The 27,045-nt window shown below is 32.7% G+C and overlaps 1 long non-coding RNA gene across 1 annotated transcript; it reads left to right on the forward strand.

Moving 5' to 3' along the window:
* Positions 1 to 6,876: 6,876 nt before the first annotated feature.
* On the forward strand, positions 6,877 to 26,371 carry LOC131409954 (uncharacterized). Its single transcript, XR_009221090.1, has 3 exons — positions 6,877 to 7,029; positions 20,667 to 20,845; positions 26,102 to 26,371. It is a non-coding gene; the product is annotated as an uncharacterized LOC131409954 (long non-coding RNA).
* Positions 26,372 to 27,045: the final 674 nt, after the last annotated feature.

The following is a 27,045-nucleotide window of genomic DNA, read 5'->3' on the forward strand; positions in this document are numbered from 1 at the left end:
ATAATTCAAATGAATCAATTCTCTAAATCAAACGAATAGACAAATAAAAAAAAAGAATCCCCAACACACAGAAGACCCTGTATTCCAAAAAACTGAATGTGTTTATTCTCAACTTTAAACTTAAGCACTTTGCATTAGGTTTTGCTGTGATATTTTTTAACTACTTTTCAGTAAAACACAATATGAAATTTATAATAACTTTAGAAAAAATTTCAAATTTATATTCATTTTAAAGTTTATCTCATCTGAAATTGTGATTATGTATGTATCTTGTAATTCAATTTTAATTTTCAGGAAATGTGCATTTTTGAAGAGATGTAAAATAAATCATTGGAAAAATTGAAGGAAATTGATTAATGAGGAATATCACATGCCTCTTCTTTTCTAGAATATAAAGAAATATTATATACTCACCTGCTCTTCCTTACAGTTGTAAGATGTCCATAATAAAGAATCTTTCTGTGTAATGCCAGCTTGGCTAGAAATATTTGAATTTTAAAACTAAAAGAGCACAAACAATAAATTAAGAGTTTGGTGTGTGTTTGTGCATGTTTGTACACACTCGTGTACTTAAAACTTTTACATCTGTTAACTCCCAATGAGTTATTTAACATAGGCTTTACTTTACTCATTCCTCCATTTCTCATATAGTGGACAATGATTTTCTACCCAGCATTCATTTCCAGTTTTTTCTTTCTGAACATACTTTTATTTTTTTGTGTCCACTAAATGACTAAACCGCTTACACAATTCTTGAAAAGATAGTCTAGGGAGAGGGGAAATGGAGGAAGAGGTGGAGCACAGGAGGTTTTTATGGCAGTGAAACTATTCAGTATGATACTGCAATGGTGGATACATGATATTATGCATTTGGCAAAACGTAGATCTGAGCAACACAGAGTGAACACTAATGTAAATGATAGGTTTTAGTTAATAATAGTGTATTTGTTAGTTTCTCAGTTGTGACAAATGTACCACACAAATGCAAGATATTAAAAATAAGGGGAGAGCAAAGGGAGTATATAAGAACTATATTCTCTGTTTCAGTTCCATTTTTCATTGTCTACTCCAAATTCATTTTTTGTGAATTTCTTAATTTTACTATTTTTTTCTTTTATTTTTATTTTGACATATGTAGTAATATCAAATATCAACACAGAAAAGTACTCATGACCATACCACACAAAAATGAATATAGTACTGGATTTTTTACAGTAAAATCCATTGAATCATTATAAATAATGTCCTCTTATTTTTTATACAATTTAATATAGATGCAATTTTTGCTTTCATTTATCTTTGCCATTATGAAATCACAACGTGACCGTCGGATTATCTGTACTTACTTAGATCCAGTAGAATATTTTCTATGAGTATTATTATGTATTATTTAGGTTATTTTTAAGATTGTGCTAAACTCAATTCTAGAGTAGAATATGAAGGCATGAAAGAAGAATTGTTTTACCCAGCAACTTTTGCTTTCATGAAAAGGCTTATTGAATACTTAGTGAAGTGAAAACTAAGTTAAATAATTCACTGTCAGGTAACAGATGTTAAAAAAGATTAGGCACAGTAGTTGGATACACATGTATCAAATACCTACACGTAAAACTCTTAATGATTCGATGTGTGTGCTCTTTTTGGTTTAAGATTCAAATATTTTAGCCTAACTAGGACTAAACAGAAAGACCTAAAATGAATCATCTGAAAAATAAAATAAATAATTTCAATTAACAAGGAATATCTCATATGCATATTCTTTTCTAGAGTTTTGTTTTTGAATTGCTTGTTCCAACAGTCTGATGGCCACTGCATATGATGGGCTATGGATGCCCAATTTTCCAAAGGGAATGATATCATTACTGGGTTTAATCTCAAATGGGCCTAGTACAAAACCCAGATTCCCGATCTTTAGGTTTGGCCCATGGGTTGAACTTTGTTGACTTATGATTTGGAGAAACAAAATGAGGACACAAACTAATTGTAAGGTGGATGACTCCAGAAATTCTCTTTGGGTTGACTCTTGATAAACTGGCTGGGGCCAGGAGCACTCATTCCCCCAAGTGGATGCTTTATAGCTGAACTTATAGTACCAGGAGCTTGTAATACTCCAATAGTGGGCATGAACACTCCATCTTCCCCATGGTTTTCAGTTGCCGGGTGGCTGCAATTAATTAGTTAAGTGTGTATGTGTCTACCACTAAATTTTACACTCTCTGGTGACTAAACATACCTTTTTTCTCCCATAACCTACTAATCCTTTCTTATATTTTCCCTACAACAATAAGAAAAATAAGTGTCAATCTATTGCAGCATGGCACTCCTTTGAATGGAAAGTTGAAAAAACAGGATCCCAGGTATCCTATGGATTCAACATGTGCAAAGTTATCCTTGCTATTAAGTGCCCAAACCCATTGAATGACCCAACATTTTGAATGTGTTCTCTCAGTAAGACTTGGATGTTATTTGTGAAGTATTGTTACCTCACTTGAAAATTCAGAGCTTTTGTGTATGTAATTATCCTTATAAAATTATCATTTTAAAATTTCTGGCATATATTGCTTGTTTATAAGTTATTACATAATTTTCATATAAAGTATGCCAGAAGCATACATTATAAATGTTAGAGCTAAGTAGGAAGAATGAACCAGCAGTCCATCTCTCTGAAAATAGTCACCCAGATTTTCAATACAAGTTGATGGTATTTACATGTTATACCATTTGTATCATCCAGGAGACAGGTATGCTTTTCCAAATTATTAAAGTTGCCTGTGGTTCTATATACTGTGCAGATTTTTGCCTTATAAGAAAACGTAAAACGTACTAGTGTGCACATTAACAAGTGAGTGATATTAAAACATATAAAAATATAAAATAAACAAGAGAAAAATCACTTATCACTGCCACATGACAACTATAATCTGTATTATTTTGTGTGCCCTTTAAGTCACTGTTTTTATATATATGTTACATAATCGTAAACATGTTCTGTATCTAGTTTCACAATAAGTATTTTTATTTAATATTTTACTTATACATTCAGTGGTGTGTATGCTAAGAAAGACTGCACAATATTCAATAAAGTAGATATAAATGTAAAAACGTCATATTTTTGGTTCACAATTCTGTTATGTACAATTAGCTCAGTGCAGGGTTAAATTTGCTCACATTTATGACATTGCTTAATACATATTGAAATGTATTTTGTAGTTAATTTATATATTTCATCTGATCAGATAATTTAATGTTTACCTCAGATTAAGAGCTTTCTCAGACTGAAGTAGAACAGGTTTAACATTCTTTGACTTTTTTGACTTTCCATAAAGGAATCATTAGCCAAGTATATGATTTAAGTTTAAATATTTCTATAAGACTCTTTGTGCCCAAATTTTCTCCTGATGAGTTTGTTACTGATATATTAACATGTTAGGGAAAATTATGTTTTTACGTTAGTCATTCCAATTTAAAGACAATTTGATTTTTTTTTTTCTAATAGGCATACTAGTGTATTGAAAAGAATATCAGTATTATGATTTAAAAGGTAAGCATATGAATCCTGGCTTTACCGCTCACAGGTGGAATGACCTTAGAGAAATTAGTTAAATTGTTCATTTTAAAATACTAGATGATAATTCCTACTTTAAAGGATTATATTGAAGACAAAATAAAACATTATATTTGAAAATGTATCCTCTACTGCCTAATACATTATTTAAATTAAAAAAATATTATTCACAAAATGTTAGCCCTCATTATTTTGACTCTATAATAAAATGGGGCAATATTATTGGTTAAGCAACATATACTGTTTACATATCAGAAATACAACTTTACTTATACACAGTGTGTTATTTAAAAATATATTGGTGATAGTAGAGACAGTTGGTTATGCCATAATTCAGAATCAAAAACTGATGTTTAAAAATCAGATTTTATTTATTTATAAACACACATGTATACATATATACACATATACACATGCATGTATATATATGTATATATATATTACACAGAGTAGCTGATGCTGCTTCAATTTTCATAGTCAAGTTGAGGATTAGTACCTGCTCTTTCTTTGTGATCTTTCATTTGTAGAGACATCATAATACTAAGCTTAGTTTGATGACTAAACTGGACATACGATATGTCTATTTCCTGGGTTCTCAATGAAGCAGTGGGTTGACAGCCTTGTTATTTCCTCATACACATTTTCTTATTGATGAGAATCTTTATCTAAAGGTTTGGTTTTCTATAAGTAAATCAACATATTCATTTTCTTTAGATAAGGTCAGAGGTCCACGATATGTTTAAGAACTCATCAAATCTAGATTCAGAGTCTTCAGTGTTTTGTTACATGAAGATGCCTAAAAACATAACAAGTCAAAATAAATGAAAATGAGTTTTGTTGGATTAGGGAAAGAGTGTAAAATGTCTGCGTTCAGAGTAAAGCATTTTAAAGAACGGCTACTTTGCTGTTTCTATGCATATGTTTATATGAATTAATTGCTTAGTAAAATGGTTCCAAGTAAAAGTCTAATGTATAACTAATATTCCTTTATATTTCACAGTTTATTACATTTTTCTAAAAAATCTTAAGTTGACTTTTTGTTTTAGTACTTAAATTGACATAAAACATTAAAACCTTAGATACTAATAGCAAACGTTTTTGTAGATTCTCAAAGGTAAAATAAGGGACATTTTGTGTGCTTTTTGTTGACTCAATTAATGGAGAGTAAATGGTATTTTTATCGTAAAATATATTAAATAGCAGAATATATCTTTGGCTCTAAAAGATAACATTATCCCTTATTCCACAGTGTAACTATAAGATCAAGTGATGTTATACATAATGAAACTTACACTGAATTTTGGTAACTGTTGAGTTCCTAATTTAAATTTGTAATTTTGGAAGAGTATTTCTATAAACAGATGACATATTACTTCTCGGATGTTGGGACATGCACCACACTTGTAACACTGCAACATTGTGCATTACTTATGGAGTAGGTTGTGTCAACGAGGATTTTGGCAATCATAATTACCAGAAACTGTAAAATTCAGATCATTGGTTGGACTTTGTAGTAGAACATACTGTGTTGTTGATTGAAATGAGAGATAATATTTTGGTTGACTACCATGTAGATAGGGAAGTCAGTATTTCGTTAAAAAATATAAAGGATGCTTTGAGGTCTTGCCCTAATTGTGAGTGGAGGTAATATGTGTCATGTAAAATGACTTTTAAAGATCACACATATTGAGATAAAATTCACATATATACAATATACAATTATATATTATACATAATGAATAAACTACACTTACATATTCAATGTAATGAACAGACATAAATAATACAATATATGTATATTGTATATATACCATATATGTAATGAACAAATATGAATTACACAGTTCAATAAGTATTGAAATGTACACATTCAAGTAATCACCTGTCAAATCTAGATACAGAATATGTCTATTATTGCAGAATGTCATGCCATTTTGAAATGTATTTCCTTCCCATATATTCTCTATGACCTAAGTAAACAATGATCTGTTTTCTATCACTGTGGATATGAAGTCATGCAATATATACACTTTTGTGTTTGGGTTCTTCTTCTCAGCATCATGGCTTAGACATCCATTCACGCTATTGCAATTTGCTGTTTTTTATTTTTTTAACTGCTGAGCAGTGTTCCATGGTATGGATACCAGTTTGTTTATCCATTCATCTGTTGATGGATATCTGGGTTGCTTCCAGTTTGGGCTATTATAAATAAAGTTGTCATGACAATTTGTTTAAAAAGTTTTTTGTGTTGTTATTGTGGTTTTCCTGTGGACATCTAGTTTTCATTTTTATTTGGTGAATGCCTGGGGTGTGCAATTGTTGGATCATATGGTAACTGTATATTTAACTAAAGAGTCAAATTGTTTTCCCAGTTATTATACTGACTTTACAGTTCTACCAGCAATGTATGAACAATTCCCTTGTGCCAAAACCTAGCCAATATTTGGTATTGTGATTCTTTTAATTTTTGATCATAGTCATACTAGTAAGCATATAATATTGTCTCAATGTGATTTTGATTTGCTTTGCCCTCATGACAAATGACATTAAGCAATTTTTATTGTATTTATTGGACTTATACTCCTAGCTAGAATATATTATGTGTTTATAAATAATTCTGGATTTTATTTGTTAATATTTTTGTTAATATTTGTTGAGAATATGTTGCTTATATTCATGAAGAATAACATTCTTTTCTCAAGTAATATCTATGCCTTTTTTTGGTATTCAGGTAATACTGTATTCATAAAATGAATTGAGAAGAATTTCATTCTTTTTTTATTTTCTTAAAGAGTTTGTGTATTATTGATGTTATTTTTCTCCCAAAATGTTTGATAGAAGTCATCCATGAAACTATATGGGCATTGAATTTTCTTTATGTGAAAATATTTAATTTAATATATTTACTAGCGATAGGAATATTCATATTTTCTCTTTCTTCTTCATTAAACTTTGTTGAGTTTTTTAAAGTCTTTTTCCTTTATGTTGGCAAAATTCTTAACATAATTTTGATCATAGTATTTCCTTTTTGTCTTTTTAATGTCCGTAGCAGTTACAGTGATATTCTCTTTCATTTCTGATACCAGTACTTCATGTATGTGTGCACATACATATGTGTGTTTCTCTCTTTGCCTTGACTAGTATTTATATAGTTTTAACTATTCTATGAAATTTTTGCAAGAACAAATTTTGGCTTTTTAAAATGTTCTTTCCTTCTACTTATTTTGGTTTTAATTAGCTTTCCTTTTTCTTATTTCTTTACAATCCATTACATCAAGGATTTTAAAACTTTCTTCTTTCCAAGACAGGTAAGGTTATAATTTCCCCACCAAGTACTACTTTGCTGTATCCTGTTTACCTTTCACCAGAGGCATATAAAGGGGTAGAGCGTATAAAGGACGCAGCTCCTGCAAGTACCTCAGGGAAAGCCAAGTCTGGACATTGAGTTCTGCCCAGCTGAAGAGGTGAGGGAATTACCTGCGTCACTTCATTCCCTAACAGAGCATAAATTTAAATCTGACCTTCATTATCTCTTTCTATTCTCAACTCTGTAGTAGTTACTTTCTGGTAAGTCTCATGTTGTTGCGCCCAGCCAATGTACAGCAGCCCTCTACCAAGGACTCACAGGGAATAACCTTACGGACTTCTTTTTGACCTCCTCCCTCTCTCTTTCACAGCTCCTTCTGCTTTAGTGTCTGTCCCATAGATTACAGACATGTTTCTGTTCAGGGGGACAACTCTTCTGAGCTTGGAATTCAGCATCTTTCACCAAAGGTCTTAAATTTCTGCAGTTAGAAAGCCAGGGTAATAATGGGGTTCTTCCATGAGTTTTCCTCTCTTATGAATCACAGTTTTATAGTTACTGTTGACTCAAAACAGTTATATATTCTGTCCATTGTTATGGTTGTTTAGTTTGGGATGCTAGCCCAATACCAGCTACGCCATGAGAGTGGGCCCAGTAACCGTTATTCCATCATAGCTGAAAGCAGACATCCCTCTAGATGGCTTTTAATTATTTGATTTAAAAGACTTTCTTAAGGCAGTGAAGTTTATGACTTATTAATATACATATTATCAAAAATTAATAAGCAAATAATTACTATAATTCTATTGCAAATTATATTTTCTAATGTCTAAATTTTTGCATCATTTTCTGGTAGGAACAAATACAATAGCACTCTAATGAACTTCTAAATGCTGTGTTTTATTATATAATATCACTGAGGAGAAAATATTTTCAAGGAGAAAGATAACTTTCTTACATTTTAGAGATGCACTAGTATGGAATGTTACAGCTTGTATGAATGGTGATTTTAATTTATAAGTAGTAATTTGGTTCACCTACCAAGGCACTAAAATCTTTAATAAAACTTACTCTGTCATTATTATTCATTATTCATAAAGTGATGTAAATGGAGATAGTGTCTCAGAAAGGTTAGCATATAGATAAATCCATGCCTTAAAGAATTTATAATTCTGAAATCCTTTCAACAAGCTCCCCACCACCCAACCCCTGGGCACTCGTTAGAATAAGACAGCTTGTGATCACTATTCCATTTGGCATTAATGGTATAAAGAAGTCCAACTAAGTACAAGCTTTAACATAATTCAAAAGTATATTTTAAAATTTGAAAACAAAACATAATATTCTGATGGATCTACGTTATCTTCTTAGGTTTAAAGTATGACATAAATGTTAAACAAGTGGTTTATGGTGTAGCAGGAGAGTAATACTTCTATCTCAGATTTAATGTTAAACTCATTTTATTTTAATATGGCAACTAGAGCAGGAAGTAGAGAAAGAACGACTCCTCTGGTACTTGCACACTGGACTGCAGTAAATGAATTGGAGTTTTGGCCTGCACGTATACAGCTTACTGAGGATCCTTTTCCTTGAATCTGGTCACTGGGCGTATGTCTACACGATCTTGTGCCCCTTCGTTATTGCTATTTTGTGAATTAATGTTATCTTCAGGTAAATGTAATGAATCAGAATAATTCAAAATTTCACAGAAATTAAAAATATTTTGATGCATATTGAAATCATTATGACAACTCTATTTAAAGCTTGTCTTTCAGAGTAGGGTAGAATGAGCAAACTTTACAAAATATTAAGAATGTAGAAAATCCTTTTCTCAATTTATTTTTTTTCCATGGAAGATCTGAGAAATCCTACTTAATGCTTTATCATTTGAAAATAATATGGTTTCGATTTAAAAAATGTATAAGTGAAGAGTCCAGTTTTTCCTACAGCTACATGAAGAAGTTCTTGTTCAGGAAAATGCTAAACCATTTTTAGGAGTTACAAAGAACAAATTATCTCACTCTGAGTACATTTGAAGAGTTCTTTGGCCCTCTGCTTCTGAGAATATGAAAAAACCTCTGCCCGAAGCAACACAGGAAGAAGGTAGAAAAGGCAGGGTTCAGGAATCATTGGTTGGAAGGAGGCATGTGGGCCATCCACTCTTGCTTCTACAAAGAGTGATTCACCTTTGTTTCTGAGGGCATTGCAGGCTCCCATCTTCCTTATTCCATGCCTAGGAAACATAGAGCTAAGAACAGGGACCCTAGCATCACTGACTAGAGTTGGAGAAACTAGTTTGATGATCAAAGAGGTTAAATCTTGTGTTTCTGTATTGTATTCAGAATTTCATTAAGGACATTTTTATAAAATTGTTGTGTGTTCACATTGTCTTGACTTTACCTTTCTTCTGGAATGCTTCCTCCCATCCAACTAGCATGGTAAACTGGGAATAAAGCTTCTTTGAACTCAGGAAGGCTCTCTCACATAACAGTAGGGAATTTAGGTCAGCTCTGTGCTAGTATTTGAAAAAAAATCATTTATCTTGGTGCTATCTTCCTGAGGTTCTTTATTTTTCCTTTCATTCTTCTTCTGGTCATAAAGTTGCAAAACTTCAAGGGCCAAGATTAAGATATAGGCCTAACTGAATGCTTAGGACATAAAGGTCAGATCTAGAATTGACTACACTTGGGGTTTCCATTTCAGAGTTTAGGGATAAAGCATTCTTACAATTAACAGTATGCCTTGTTTGGAATTTGTATGCTTATTCTATTGAGTTCCTAAATCTGTGGTGGAAGGAAGTAAGTGGAGAATTTAGAGAATACAGGATCCTGACATTGCTAAAATTCTTTACTGTAGAAGAGCTAACAGGGGGAGTCAGTGCGAGTTATTAATTTTCATGTTACCAGCAAATTATTTCAAATATGGGGATTTTTTTTTTCTAAATTAACTATGAGAACTCTGAAGTTGAGTCTCCAGCATCCTAATAATGTTAACTCTGAAACATACCTTTTGCCAGAATCATAAGAAAGTCCTATAATGGGACCTTATAATGGGGAAAATGCTAAAGACTGCTTTATTTATTTTAATGTATTGAGATACATTCTAATACAATGTGAATGGCTACTCTACATGGCACAATGATCATAATGTAATATTAAGTGAAAGTAAATTACAAAACAATTCATGCAGTGTGGTAAATATTTTTAAATGTAAGTAAAATCTAATGTAGTATGTATAAATTTTGATATCTCCAAAGCCTTGCAAATTGTGGTGTGCAAAATATTGACTACATAGAATTTTGTTGATTTTTGAGCTCTACATTTCCTTACATTTTACCATTCCCAATGTCAAGGTATGTTTAATAATGAATAGCGTATTATAGTTTAGTAGGTAGTTTTTTTTTTTAACTCAATGGTACATTGTAATATCATTGACATCTTAGATCTAATAAAATGTTCTTCTTAATCAGAATTTCCCCATTTCTGCCTGCTAGCAAAACATTATCTAGTCACTTTTTCTCACTGTAGCACAATTCCTCTTAGTTTCTTGTTTTAGGCATTTTCTTTTATGTTATTTACACCAGTGGTTCTCATCCCAGAAGTGATTTTGCCCCGTAGGGGACATTTGTGAATGTCTGGAGACATTTTTGATTGTCACACTGGCGCCTCAAATTATCTAGTTGAAAATGACAATACTGCCAAAGTTGAGAAACCCTAACAGGGAAACGATCTGCTGCCAGCAGCAAAATCGCCCCCACAAAATCATTCAGACCCTGGGGTACAGTTTCACATATGTCATATATGTCACACATATGTGAAACTGTAACTTCCCACCATTCCAGATAGAACCAAAACAAACAAGACAACAACAACAAAAACCTCTCAATTCATTATAGGATTGGTAAGGTAAAACAGTTAACTGTAACGCTATTTTTAGTGAAACGGGTTTTTAACTTTGACCCTCAATAGAATCACCTGAGAAGCTGTGAAAATGCCGATGCCTCTGTCCCACCTCCAGAGATTCTGAGGGAGTTGGTCTGGGGAGTGTAGTTGTTCTGGGCTTTGGGATTATTTTTTTTAAAGTTCCCCAGGTGATACTAAGTCAAGATTAAGAAGCACTTCCCTGAAGTGTCTCTTTTTATAACCAGCTGGGAAACATGTTTGAGCAGAGTCAACTGACTTTTGGATCTCATTTAATATGAAGATGATGACTTTTGGGCTTGTAAGTTTAAACAAATAGCATCTGTTCACTAGTTTTCTGAAAACTTTGTAGTGGAAACAATTGTGGACTCAATTCTTACAGTCTGGGCAAAACTCTCAGAAAAGAAAATATTGAGGATTTGATGCTATATATGTTACTGCCTACAAATGCCACACAAACAGTGGAGGATAAAGAGAAATATCTTATTTTTCTTGGATAAATGCCTGGTGCCTGAATGAGGTTACTCTGACTTTTGGGTAGTGCAATTATTTTTCCACTTTGCATTCTTTAACAGAAAGTTATAAAAATAGTGTGCTAATTTTAGTGATGGATGTAATTGCAGAATTGTTTCCTTATATTTTTTGTGTATTTCAAATTTCTGAGATTTTATATATATATATAATCATTTTCCATGCACACGTAGAAGTTTTTGAATGAATATATATATAATATATAAATTATTCAATATTTATACATCTATACCAGAGTAAAAAGACAATGTTATTAATTTAAAGGTAGAAATGTGATAAATGCGTGAAGTATGTTGAGTCTTATCTGCCAGTAAGAAATTTGGTGGACAATACCATTAGGCAGTTAGAAATGTATAAAGTAGCTTATAATATGTTCAAACTATTAATATAAATTTGACAATCTTGTATAGTCAGATGATGTTAATTTAACAATAAGATAATTTTCTTTACAGTGGAAAACATAAAATGAGAGAAGGAAAATGGTAAGAGAAGTGATTTAGGGGAATCACTGCATTTGTGCAGTGAGAGGTGGAAGAAGGACAAGTAAGCATAGAAGGAACAATCAGAACACAAGGAACACAATCAGTTACCACGTACTACAAAGGCAACAGAGGAGACTACCGTAAAGTGGTTGAGGATGATAAACAGGCAAAATGCTGAAGGGAATTAAAAATGGTGACAAAACAAGTTGGGGTCTTGAGTTCAGTGCATAGGATGTTCTTGGTGACTTTTGAGAAAATAGGTCTATAAAACGGTGAGTAAAATTAAAGCAGCAAGAGAAAATGAGTGAGTAAATGGAGTCCCTGGTACAGATTATGGTACTCCTGTGGATAATACAAAAGGAAAGAAAAAGCAGAGTAGTTTGAGATGATAGCTCTGTGCAAATAAGATATACACTTGCTTACTTTTAAGTTTATTTTAATCCTAATTTTACTTTTTTTTTAGAATAGTGGACGCAGAGTTTATTTGTGAGGAAAAGCAAAAAGACAAGGGACCAGTAAAAGCTATAAAAAAAGAAGATTAAGAGGTTAAATAGATATTTGATATACCCCAAATAAATCATTGATAGCATGAGTTACTATTGCATAGTGGTAAGAAGCATTGGTGATCGCTTAGCTTTGGTTAAAAATAAAGTTACTTTATTGGAAAGAGAAAACATGGTGAAGATGCAATTTGAAATGTTATGTTAGAGGCAATATCACCTGCTAAGAGTGAGCAATTGGAGTATCTTTTCATGGAATATTTTCAATTTAATATGCATTAGATGCCTACCACACTCTGAAGTATGAATGCTGGGGATACAATGAAATCTACAGTATTTGTCCACAAATGCCATACAGTCCAGTGGAAGATACCAAGAAGTTTTTATTTTTTAGGATAAAGTTTCAGTGTGGGGACTGATGTTATGGTTTTGGGGTAAACTGATAAAATAGACTTCCAAAACGAAATAGAAAAGTTGAATTTTGAATCAATAAATACTAAAAAGAAAATCTTAATTTTAAAAATCTTGCATGTGGGGGCCAGCCTGGTGGCACAAGTGGCTAAGTGCGCGCGTTCCGCTTTGGTGGCCCAGGGTTCGCAGGTTCGGATCCCGGGCGCGCACCGACGCATTGCTTGTTAAGCCATGCTTAACATGCTTTATATGGGTGGCGTCCCATATAAAGTAGAGGAAGATGGGCATGGATGTTAGCTCAGGGCCAATCTTCCTCAAGGAAAAAAGAGGAAGACTGGCATCTGATGTTAGCTCAGGGCTAAGTCCTCCTCACAAAAAAGAAAAAAAAAAAAAAAAATCTTGCATCTGGGAATGGCCCAGTTGTGCAGTGGTTAAGTTTGGCGTGTTCCACTTTGGTGGGCCGAGGTTTGCAGGTTCAGATCCCAGGCATGGACCTATACCATTCATCAGGCCATGCTGTGGCGGCATCCCAAATATAAAATAAAGGAAGATGGACACAGACGTTAGCTCATACAGGATCTTCCTCAAGCAAAAAGAGGAAGATAGGAAACAGGTGTTAGCTCAGGGCCAATCTTCCTCACAAAAAAAACAAAACAAAACAAAACAAAAAAACCTTGCATGCATATATAATACTCCCCAAAAACACATTTGGCAGCATTTAGGATTGACTCAAATTTACTTTCGCATATTCAAATCTTTTCCCCACAATTACCATTTTTTCTTTGAATATGAATGAAAAGACAACAAATTTGGGAAAAAAAACTAAATGTTTACCCTCAAAGTATTTTAATTTGCCAAAAATCTAATTTTTCAAAACTAGAAAGTACATCCTGAATCTAAATTTATTTTCACATATAGCAAGCAATGAGAAATACAGTTCTGAAATGTTTTCTTCCTGTGTGAAGCGAAGGCTTTCCTCCTCTGTGGGATAGTGGCTAAGGTTTTCAGAAATGCATAATTAACTCAAAACACTAAAAGAGGAAGCTAAAGTAAATTTTGATAGACTTGTTCATGATATTTTTCCTTATGTGTTTACTTACCCCACCATCTCAATACTGCTTACCATTTTCTTCGTTGCCTGTAGGAAATAACACTCATCTGCTGATCAAACTAAAACTGATTAAATATTTCTGTATGAAATTTTATATGTGAGTCTATAGAATGGAAGAAAATTAGATACAACAGATAATATTACAGAATATGAAGTCTCCAATATGTATTTAAAAACAGAAATGTCTGAAGTTCCAAATTATAAGTTTATTTCCTGAATTTAATATTTAATTGATTTAATTTTCCATTTGGTTTTAATTTTGGAGCAATCATGGTTTAAGATTACACGTATTCTATCCATGGGGACTAAAACAGTGTAGACCAATGAAAAACAACCTCTCACAGGTGAAAACAAAACAAAAAACAAAGCAGTGGTACTTAGAGAACCAGCTTTGAGGTCAGAGTCACTGGAATTTAAACATTATTATCTTTCTACATCACTGGTTGTACATGCTTCACAATTTATATGTGTTCCCTAGTGTTTAAGTTTCTTCAGCTAAAAAAGAAGAAAATATGAGATGGTAGTGATCATTAAAGACATTGTTTTCTGCAGTGTCCATATAATCCACAGTACAAGAGTAGTTGTTAATAACTATAATGATGTAACAGTAACAATAATAATGGAGATAGCAATAATAAAAGGGAGCTTTGTTTTCTTGTAATATGAGGGCTAAATTATATAAAACAAATGTGAGAGGTATTCAGAAGTGATTGTTTATAATCTTTTTTAAGACTTGTTTTTGAAATTGTCATCCAGTTGACTTAATTTTCTGCTTGACTCATTGACCGTTTGACCCCTCAGTACTCCACCAATGCTGCTGTATCTCTTATTTCAAGACGGTGAGTGAAGAGAAACAAGTGTGTTCTCTCCTGGAGTAGTATAATCCAGTTACCCTGGGGCTATGGTGCCTGTTTTCCTTCTGACTGATCAATGAGGAACTTGACTGAGGATTGCATGCAAACGGAATTAGACACAAGTTTAAGTAATCTGTTCTCAGAAGTAGATATTCTATTGCCTCTAACTCAAACAAGCTTTAAATATAGGTAAAGTAGATAATTGTACAGTGTTTGAACTCCAAAGGAAATTAATCATTTCTTCAGGTAATGAGTCATTGCCAGCCTGGAAAGAATTTTTGGTGTGATTTGCAAAGCTGTGGTTCATTACCAGCCAATAATTGGGTTGGTGTGTGTTCAATATCCTGTGAGCTACTTAACTTATTATCTACATAAGAATTCCAGTATATTGTGGGATCTTAATATTCTCTTTGCAACTACTAAAGATATTTTTCTGTATATATCCAATGATAACAGATCAATCCGTAAAGCCATTTTTATGACATTTGTGATAAATCCTCAATATTTTATGGTTGCCACTGTATTTCAAATAGACTAAACTGAGTTCTGAATGTGTATGTGTGTGTGAGAAATACAAAGAGAGAAAGAGAGAAATTAGAGATTGATTTCAGGAAATAGCTTTAAAGACATTCAGCAGAAAAACACTTTCAAGATCTAGTTCTTTTAATTCGCTATATGTATATTTTTAATTATTGCATAGAATATGGAAGTGTACTAATACTAATTTTGGATTTCCTAAAATTTTCATACAGACATAACCTTCAAATTTGTTAGAAAGTCAGAAATAACTCATTATGATACTCTTTTGGGTTTAATTGTAGGTTTATTCACCATCCCTAGGATATTATTGGGAAGATCTGAAGTCAGGGTGCAAAATAATGATTACTATAAAATCTGTTTAATTCTGTGCTTTCTATTGTATATAGCCGTCATTGCTCTATGTGATGAGGTTCTAACAAAGCATGACACAGTCGATTACTTGTGGAGATATTTTAGAAAGGTTTGACAGAAGTTTGAAAACTTTTGATGTGCCAACATTGGAAATAACATACATGAGATCATTGTGTGGGTAACAGAAGGTTCCTATAAACTGAGTCTAAGTTCTTTGTCTGGTACTGCGGGTCTCTGAGGGTAACAGCGCCTTGTGAGCTCAGGAGAAAGCTATCCAACTCGGAGCTCAACCATACGCTGCTATTGATTACATGGGCATCAGATTATTCCACCTAGAAGACATACCCTCTCCATACAGCATCGTCCCTTCTTACTCAGGAGTGTGTTTTCCTTAGAAGCAGCAGATGGCACTTGTATGCTATTCTAATTAAACAAAATACAAATAAATCTGATCCAACTGCCAATCTCAGTGGAATCAGGTCACTCTCTGGGGCTCTCCTTCCCTTCCCAGAACTGAGACTCAATTTTCTTAGTCTATTTAAAAATAATTTAAACAATACTTATCTTATTTTAAAACACGTATGTACAATTTTATGTATATTCAGATTAAACAAATAAGAATAATTTTTATTAATTTTCTGTGCTGAAGGCTAAACATGGTTAAGTTGGGAGAAGAAACTAGTGATCCTATGTTCACCTGTATACATTAGGAAGCATCATAAGTCGTGACATAGGTTTGGCTTTTTTTATATAAATCAGGTTTATTAAGTAATAATTGTTATAATTTATATGTTGTAAAATTTATCCTTTTGGGGTACACCTTTTATACATTTTGATAAACAAATTGTTGTGTAACCACTGCTACAATTGAGGCACAGTATATTACTACTAGCTCTTAAAGGTCCCTCATATTCCCTTGAAGTAACCCTCACTTCTTTAGCCCTTGGCAAGCATTGATTTCTTTTCTGTCAGTATAGTTATTACCTTTTACACAAGGTCATAAAAATGGAATCATACATTATCTACTCTTTTGTATATGGCTTCTTTTACTTTTAATTATGATTGTTTCATGCTGTTAGATATATAAGTAGTTCATTCGTTTTTATTGCTCAGTAGTATTTTGCTGTACATATATATATATCACAATTTGTTTATCCATTCACTATTTGAGGGACTTTTTTCTTGAGCTCTGGTTTTTGGTAATTATGAATAAAGCCACTACAAAAATTCCCCTACAAGTTCGTGTGTGTGCGTGTATGTGTGAAAATGTGTTTTATTTTTCTTGACTAAGGATCTAGATGCAGATTGCAGAATATAGAGAAACCACCAAAGTATTTTCCAAAGTGGCTGTGCCATTTTGCATTTACACCAGCAACATACGAGAATTTTAGTTGCTCTACATCCTTTCCATCACTTAGAGTTATGAGATTTTTTTTTTAAGTTTAGACTTTTTAAACACTTTAGTATGAATTAGTTGTGTCCACTGTGATTTAAATTTGCATTTCCCTGTTGGCTAACAATGTTGAGTATCATATCATGTATTTGCCTTTTGTATATCTTCCTTGGTGAAGTCTCTGTTCAAATCTTTTCCCCATTTTCTTATATATATATTTTAATTTCTTACATTAAATTGTCAGGGTTCTTTAGATTTTCTGCATATTGGTTTTTTAAAAAAACATGTGGCTATTAAATACTTATTTGCTAAATAGGCATATATTTTTAAAATACATATATACATTTTTTGTTATATATATATTTAAATCTACATATTTTTCTCTCAACCTAGTTTCTGTTTTTGACTTTTATCAGTGTCTTTCTAAAAGCAAAGTTTTAATTTTGGTCAATGTGTTCTTTTTCAGTTCATGATTTTTTGTTCTAAGATATCTTTGCCCAACCCAAAGTCACAAAGTTCATCTTCTGTATTTTCTTTAGAAGTCCAATAGTTTAGGATTTTACTTCAGATTAGTTTTTTATATGTTGAAAGTATGGGTCAAGGTTCACTTTTTTGCATAGGACTATGCAGTTGTTTCTATACCGTTTGTTAGAAAGACTATCCTTTCTTCATTGAATTGCCTTAATATCTTTGTCAGAAATCAATTGACCATATATGTGTGATTCTATTTCCGAAGTTTGTATTCAATTACATTGAATGATATGTCTCCTATTTTGACAATAACAGACAAATTTATTTCTGCAGATTAAATCTCCAAATTTGCCCTTGTTTTTCAAAATTATTTAAATTCTCTTGTTCATTTGCTTTGTTACATAAATTCTGTAATTAGGTTGTCAATGCCTATGGAAATCCTCCTGGGAACTTGACTGCTCATATCCCCCACCCTGCAAGACCAACAAGGGAGCCTCTCTCTGGTCTCCTGCTCTGCCTTCATTTGGTCTCCAGCAGCAAATGGAAGTGTGAGAACAAGAGCCTACGAGTGAATGTGAACTCCTCTTTTTTGGTGGAAATCTCAAGACTTCTATACTAGCATATTAGTCTACACTTGGCGTTTTGACAGTCACTAAAATTTTAGGTTATTTCTTCCTCGTGAGCCTGTCCCTTCATCCTATGCTCTGCCACAGGTGAGGCAGTCATAATGCCTTGTATTCCCTTGACAGAGGACTGTCTTCCTTGCCTTGCTGGCTGCTTCATTGCCCTGGGATCTTGTCTCTCTGAAGAGTTCAAGATGAGTTATGATTTAGTATTTTTTACGGCTTTTTCTCATTATTAGGAATAAACATTCTTTTCAGCTTTCTACAAACTAGGTGGAAACAGAATGAGTCCTCTTTTTATTACTATTTTAAGAAATTAAAATTAATTCCTAAACTCTGGTGTTGATCTTTTTTCAAAAACCATTTTAGAAGAGACATTGATGGTGTGGAGGGGTTGATTACCAACCCCATAAACCTGCCAATTGTGAATTCAAAAGCAATGTCATTATTGACTGATACTAATTATTTCCGTAAAAGTCATATGCTATTGAAATGATTATAGTTAACAATACTTGTATAAACAGAAGGAGACTGATATGTTAAGAAGCAGCAAGCAGGAGCCAACCTTAGAGGGACTGCGTCTACATAGCTCTGCCAGCTATAAGCATTCTTTCTTATCCTTCCTTCTTTCTTCCTCTTTCTTGATTCCTTTTTCTTCCTTTCTTTTCCTTACTTTCTTCTTTCTTTCCTTCTTTCCACCTTATTCTTTCTTCCTTTCTTCTTTCTTTCAGTCCCTTCTTCATCTTACATTATCCCCCTTCATTCTACTATGCATCAAAACATTTCTGAAATATCTGTATACTATAAACACTCTCTTAAATGATAGATACACGAACATGTTAGGAATGTTTTCAATATCAAGTGGCTCACAGACTAATGAATTAAAACTTATGATTAATATGGCAAATGTCATAAAAGAGATATGAATAAAATGTTTGGAAACACAGCATAGTACAAGAGTAACTGTCTTGGAGTTAGATGTAGATTGACACAGTTATATCTTGAAGTATTTCCAGGGTTTGTTACATGGAGATTATGAAAAATGACATTTAGGCAGTCACCCATAAGGTCTTTAATTAAGGAATGCCATATGAATTTCGTGGTCACCAAAGAGGTAAACAAGACATTTTTTATAGTTCCCACTAAAATATCCCTGAAGATATATCAAAATACAGTAAATGACTATGTAGTTTGACTGGAAACAGTTTTTTACATTAAGAAAAAGCTTAAAAGTGTCTAAGGCTATGAACTCTGAAAAGTTATACAAATTTTATTTCTCTCCACAAATTCTATTCTTGTCAGAATAGGGCAAAATGTTGCATAAAGTGAAGATAACTTTGATGCTGGTCTCCAATTGGGAATTAAGACACTATTTTTCTTAAACTAAACAGCTTCATAACAATTCCTTCTTAAAAGTTATCAGAATTTCCTGTTTCTTTATCTCTAATAAATAAATTGTGACTTTAATTTTAATTAAATATTTTAATCAAATATTGTGATTTTAATTTTACCTAAGAATTGGAATGAATTTGCAAACAATACTCTCATTGTGTAAAGCAATGTGTCTGTCTTTTATGACTACTTCCTTGAAATGTAGTTGATATAAATGAAATATATTTTTCAATTATTAAAATTTGATAGAATGAATGCTAGATGGATATTTAAGAATAGAAAGACAGATCATACATGAGACATGAGACTAGTACTATATTTTATTTAGCATCAATTTCAATATTGATTAATCTAATATTAATACAGCATTTTATGTACATAGAGATTATTTTACAGATGTCTTTTATAATAAAGCAAATACATCTGATTCCAATGATATAAATTTGATTTATGCATTTTTTTCAAAAAAGTTAACATATTTGAATATATTGAAGTCCCTCAGCTTGTAAATGAGCGAGATGGCTTTAGAAATAGTCATGCAATGGTAATGAGCTGCAAAGAGACAAAGGCAAACAAAAGTTAAATGAGCAAAGAAGGTTTGAGACAAAGGAGTCTAAGATGGGTTGATTTGAACACAGTAGGTGAAAAACTATGCCATTGTAGAATACTCTTATTAAAATCAGACTTGCTCATGGTTTGTCCTTTGAAATACATTTATACTAGGCTAACCATGTAGTATTATTTTAAATAAGACAGATGAACAAACTAAAACAAAAAATACTTTAATGTGTATGAAGTACAAACATAAAACTTAATCTGACCATCGTTATAAGCACCTATCCTGTAGCATCCCTTAAATATCAAATAGTTTTGGTGTGTAGACTCATATATGAGAAGCCATGCCTCTTTGTGTGTTTTATTCGCAGTTCAAATTTTCAATTTCATTTTGTACACAATGAATACAGATGATTCCAAATTTGGCTAACTGCTTCTAAATTATTTTTATGTGGACATAATACGGTATCTCATCAGAGTGGTGAATAATTTATAAGTGGATTTTGCAGACGCATGTCTGTCTCTGAACGTGTAGCTAACTATCTTTGGTATATTCATCTAGATAGAAAGATTGTCCCTCATAATGATAGTAATTTGGTAGTATTTTAAAATCTGTTGAGCAAATGTATATTTTGTTAATCTTTAAATATTTGATATTAATAGTGGTAGGTGTTATTGAAGATATCTTCAAAGTTAACATAGAGCCGTAATATAAATAGGACCCATCAAAGACATATGTCTGTTCTGGAAGGAAGAGTGATTTCCTGGCAGGAATTGTAAATTGGAACTGGAAAAGCAACGTTTGGACTCGGTTTCAACACTTACTAACTTTGAGATTTTAGGTAAGTTATGTAGCTCCTCAGTACTGCAGTTGTCTCCTTAAAAAAAAAAAATAAACAAGTTGAATTTATATGCTGGATAGTTTTTATAACAGACTCTGTTTGTTTTTGAGCTGGGTTTTCTTCCTACCAGCTCAAAAATCATTTGATTGTATTACAAATACATGATGACCGTCTTTGGATGTGTTAAAGTACTTGTTGGTTTAAAATAAGAATTTTTCAAATGGCAATAAGATTTCATTATATTAGCGTGTGTATACTCTCAATTAGAATCATTTAGAAAATGATATAAAAGAAAATCTGTTTTCATGTCGATACTGGAGATATAATGCATCATTGCACTAGTGAGAATTATTTCAATTCAAAGAAAGTAGATGAGTGTATTTTTTTCATATACAATATTAAGCATGTCTGTGTTCTAAAATACTTAGAAAGTCACCTATTCTTTATAATGCAATTTATAAAATTGCATTTAGTCCTCTAAAGATTCACTCTCAAGCATAAAATGTTATAATTTGATTTTTAACCACTGTCACATCTTTACACTAAAATTATTCTTTAACATTGAGGGGAAAAAGAAAGCAATAGCATTGTTATGAAAGTCCAATTTTTACTGCATTCATCTTTAAGAAAAAAAATTAAGCCCATAATTGTTGTTAATGTAATACATGTACTAACATTGTATTTTTGCTATCGGTTTCTAGGCCGTAATAAAGATAAATAGGCAGCTAACACAGCTTTGAAGATACCATTCCAAATGTCTGGCTTGTAAAAAATTCATCATGCTGTCTAATACTTACCAATGAAAGTAATTCAAGGACAGCTCACTCTGTACTAGTACTTCGTCATTTCAAAAGCTTACAGCCAAAGAATAGTTTTTAATTGTTTATGTGATATATGACTTGATTGTCTCCTTTACTCTGCACCTAGGTAGAAGAGAGTAAATTAATAATAAACTTAGGCACACTGCAAAAGAAGCTGCTAGTGAATTCAAGTGATTTATATCATGGATGATGATGCTTTAACATTAGATAAATAAAAAAGAAATATAAATTTTCCTCTATGTCTATAGTCAGAATCTGAATGTAGGTTTTCCAAATTTCATTTGAAACGACAGTCTTTGAACTACGAAGGTTAGGAAGAATACAATTGTGTGTTAACACTGATGGGAAAATAGCAGATGAAAATGGAATGACTTTCTAGACTATGTTCTTTAGCTGAGTCACACATTTATATGGACAGCAGGTAGCGAATTCCTACAAGGAAGCAATAATGAAAAGTAATGCAGACAGAAATAGCTTACCTCCAGCTAGACTAATGGCAAGGTCAGATTACATCAATTAACTCTCCAAGATAAAGTTCACTAACACACTCAGGGATTTTATTTTTCCCCAAATAAATGTCTGCTTTTATAAGTAGAGGAATTTCACTATAGTTTCATATTGGTAACAAAATAAGGTGAAAAACAGTAAATAAAAACAAGAACAACTATATATATATATATATGTGCTTTTTAATTTTTGTGAAATGGTATTTGCAGGAAGCTAAAATGCAGGATAGACTAAACTTTTTAATAAATATATCATTACATTCATTGATATTGTCGCTGGCACTGGTCAGATTGGTGCGGTGAGGTCCCAGGTTCTTGGTCCACAGACACAAAAGAATTGAGAGCAGACACATAGCAGAAGTTTTAACAGAGGAGGATTTACTAGCAAAGTGAAAGTACATCCCTAAGGGGAGGGGTGGGGAAGCTCAAAACAAGCAACTGCTCCGAAGTTGTGGTGGTTAGTGGTTTTGGAAGGTCGGGTCCCAGGGGTGGGTGAGGGTCTTGGAAGGTGGACCAATCTGGGCATTGTCTCCACCCCAATGTTGGGAGGGGGAGATTTTTTTCCTTACATAGGCCTCTCCGGAACTGTCATGGTGGTGATCCCCCACAAGGGGGTTCAAAGCTGCAATGCAAATGAGGGCATAATGAGGCTTGGGGCTACTCTCTGTCAGGGTCAGGGGGAGTGTTGCATGTCCCAAGTGCCGCTACCCAGTAATGAGGACACTGCACCTGGGGGAGTGACCTTGCTGCCAGCTCATATCTAGCTTCCTGCCCATCTCAATATCATTATGGCATTTCTAGTAATAGTTGGGTTGTATTGTTTTTGTTTTTTTCTTTTGAAAAATTATAAAAAGGAAATGGTTCTAAATCTTTGCCATGGAAGTATAATTAACACTTTTATTTAACATACAAAAAGCCATATGTATTTAATGTATGCAACTTCATGAGTTTGGAAATAAGTATACACCTATTAAACCCTCATGGCAGTCTATGCTATAAACATATTCATCACCTCCGAAAGTTTTCTCCTGCCCTATTTATTTATTTATTATTAAATTTTGTGATAAGAATACAACATATGACCTACTCTCCTAGAAAAATTTTAAGAATACAATACAGTATTGTTAACTATTGGTAACATACTGTACAGTAGATATCTGGGACTTATTCATTTTACATAACTGAAACTTTGTACCCTTTACCTGTTACCTCTCCTCCCAGCCCCTGGCAACCACCATTCTACTCTCGGCTTCTACGAGTTTGACTATTTTAGATACCTCATAACAGTGGTATCACGTAGCATGTGTCCTTCCGTTTGACTCATTTCACTTAGCATAGTGTCCTCCATGTTCATCCATGTTATCACAAATGGCTGGATTTCCTTCTTTTTTGTGGCTAAATTATATTCTATTGTATTTATACACCTCATTTTCTTTATCCATTCATCTGTTAATGGACATTTAGGATGCTTCTATGCCTATTGTGAATAATGCTGCAAAGAACTTGGGACTGCTGAAAGTTGGATTTTGAAACACTTCTTAATTCAAGAATTATTATAGCCCAGTCATTTAAAAAATGTATTTTTCTTTTTCAATATTATTTTAAATTACATTAATCATGTGAGATGTACCATACAAAGTTAAGGAATAGAGTGTAGACAAAAGTGGTAGGTCTACAAGGAAAGTGAGTTTTAGCAGTAAAAAATATATATATTTTACTTGAATACTATTTTTCTTAAGTAATTAAAAGTGGCACCACATTTTTATAATACAGGAAATAAAGTAGGAACATTTCTAACAATTATTTTCTATTAATGAACTTTTACTAATTGCCTATTTTATGTAAAACATTGTGGTAGGCAATAGAAAGGAAATGAAGATGAACTCTACATGGGGCCTTCAAATAGCTTACAAATTTGTGAGCAAAAGAGAAAAGCATCCAAATAACTACTATACAAGATAATGCAGAGGTTTGAAGGTGAAAGGATTGCCAGAAGTGATGATTTTCAGTCAAATCATATGTGAGCAGGTGTATCCAATTAAATAACAATTTCTATGCATTTGGAGCCTAGAATGTGATGTTCCAGCATGGTCAGACTGGAGTGTGCAGAGATAACCCATTGAAATCTTCAATGTATGCCACTAGAAAAAACGGTAGTCAAAATTTTAAATAGGGAAAAAATCGGTTTATCTGTATAAAATAAAAGGGAAGTTATAGAGATGTTTAGTGATTTAAATAATATATTTGAAATCTTTTAATTATTTAATAATTTTTAAATGCATCACTTGAGAGAAGATGTGATGATTAAAACAAAATTTCAATTATAACACATTTCTTCATGGCTTTTTGTGTCATGGTTTTACGTATGTTCAGTGTATAATAAATGCATTTTGAATCTCGATCTTTAATCTGAGAAGTTGTTCACTCTTAGTCATGGCAGCTTTAAGATTTTTTTTTTAACTGATTAGTAGTATCTTCAGCCAAAAATTTGCAAAGGTGTACCAATCTTGCTTTGAATTGGCTCCAAGTCCTTTAAGAATATTGTTTTTGAATTACATTTATTTGAAACTACAACAATTTAAATAGAGATCAGATGGTTATTGATAAATTTGCCTTATCAATGAACATGGTAAGGGTCACTTATTGTCCATTAACACATTTATGTATATGGGTATGTATACACACATAACACATTTAAAACATTTATTTATTTATAATTTAATTTCTAACTTTCTCCTTGTTCTCAATTTCCTTTTGCATCATTGCTTCTGACCCCTCCATTTATTTTTCTCTATGTAAAATTTCTTTAGAAGAGTAACTTCTCTTGACATCATTACAACTTCAAAAGTAACTACATACAATTTTCTAGGTAATTCCCCTAATTCTATTAATGGCACACCATTCTGTTGGTTTAACCTGAGTCTCATGCTTTGCATTGTCTCCATGGTTTTGCACATATTGCTATGAATTCCCAGAGTGCCTTTAATCTCGTTCCGTTTCATCAGACTTAATGTTACTCCAGTTTCAGCTTGGATATTATTTCCCGGGCCGGGCATTTCTTAATTCCCTGGGCTGTGTTAGATGTGCACCTGTGGTCCGGTGTTTCAGCGGGTATCATTCTCTGTTCAACTCCTTTTATTTGTATGACTGTCCTGAGTCACAAGGTAATAGAGGGCAGACACTATGGTTTATCTACCATTTTAGCTTCAAGCCTAGTACAGTGATAGAGACGTAGGAGGCGCAAAACAATTGCTTACAAAATAACTGACAGTATTAATACATTAATAATTAGGATTTATTTTTAGTTTCTCTATATTTTATATAGAATCTCTCACCAATATTTTTCACAATATATCCCTTACTCTTGAATCTAGCTGACATCTTTCTAAAATAGATTCTTATTCTCTTATGCTTACATTACTCCATTTAATTTCCAATTGTGTTTTCTTGTTCAAGGACCCCTCTTTCCACTCTATCATGTACACTGAACTCACAATAACTTCTCTTGAATGCTGAAGATTTTATAAATTGTGTTCAGCTGTGGACCTTTGCTCCACTTTAAAGATTTTATTTTCTTTCTGAATAAGGTGGAAAGCTATCGGAGAGTTTAAGCAGTAATCATCACCTAATTTAAGATTCAAAAGACTCATTCAAACAATAGAAATGTAACCTGTGGCAGGGCACAAGTGTGTAAGTGAAAAGTATGGTTAGAATGCTATTTTAATAATCGAAGCAAGAGATCATGGTGGGCTAGACCAGGATGATAGCTAAGAAAGTCTAAAAAATATTTGGATTTTTCATACTTTTTAGGGTATATCTAACCTTGGAACTGAGAAGTAAACTAGTAGCAGGATGCCATTTTGTGTTTGTGATACAAATAGTTAATGGCCAACCTATCATCTAATTTACTCTTTTTTTTTTATTAATAGAATTCTGGTTTTGCATGGGGTATCAACTAAGAAAATTCCTTCTCAGCCTTGAAGATATGATGACTAATGATTATAGGTAGCAATAAAAAGTAAATAACTGCCAATACAGGCAAAGATAAATCTTAAATGCAGTATGCTGAGTGAAAGGGGCCCAAGTTCAAAAAGGTATATACAGTACAATGCCATTTATATAAGAATCTCCCAAAATCAAAGGTATGGGAACAGACACCAGATCAGTGTGTACCAGGGGCCAGAGGTGAGTGAATGGGTTGACAGCAGAAGGTCTCAAGGAAACTATTTGTTGTGATGGGAAAATTTTATATATTCCTTGTGGTGTCCATTACATAACTGTACGTATGTATTAAAATGAATAGAACTATACTTCATGAGGGACAAATGTTATGGAGTGTAAAATGTAATAAACATGACTTAAAAGGATGTAATCAAGGCTAAGGCTGAATTTATCAGCCCACTTCAAATTTCTGAATTCACATATTAAATCATGAGAAATCTGTTCCAATTTTTGTTTAGGAGAACATTATCCCAGTAGATAGAAGAAGATAAGTGACCATTGATAAGAATGGTAATGTGCCATTGCCTACTGGCATGTGATTAAAGATCTTTATTTATATGTTACCAAATGTAGCCAGAATTCCACTAAGAACCTTGTGGGTTATATCTTCTAAAATTAGAGATACTTTGCCAAATACAAATTTCTAATTATATTATCATGTTTTAAATATTTACAAAACCCCAAGTTTTCCTTACCAGTTACATAGGAAATCTCTTAAAGTTTGGATAACTATTTCAGAGTGTGATTTATGAAGAGGTTCTGGCCTCTAGGGAGTTCCTTCTTCTGTTAGAGAAATCTTATGAAGATACTGACGTTTCTTTTACTATTAGTCTGAAATATCTGGACTTACCTAGACTCTCAATGCCTTCTA

This window comes from Diceros bicornis, chromosome 9, assembly GCF_020826845.1.
Source record: "Diceros bicornis minor isolate mBicDic1 chromosome 9, mDicBic1.mat.cur, whole genome shotgun sequence".
Classification (NCBI taxonomy): domain Eukaryota; kingdom Metazoa; phylum Chordata; class Mammalia; order Perissodactyla; family Rhinocerotidae; genus Diceros; species Diceros bicornis.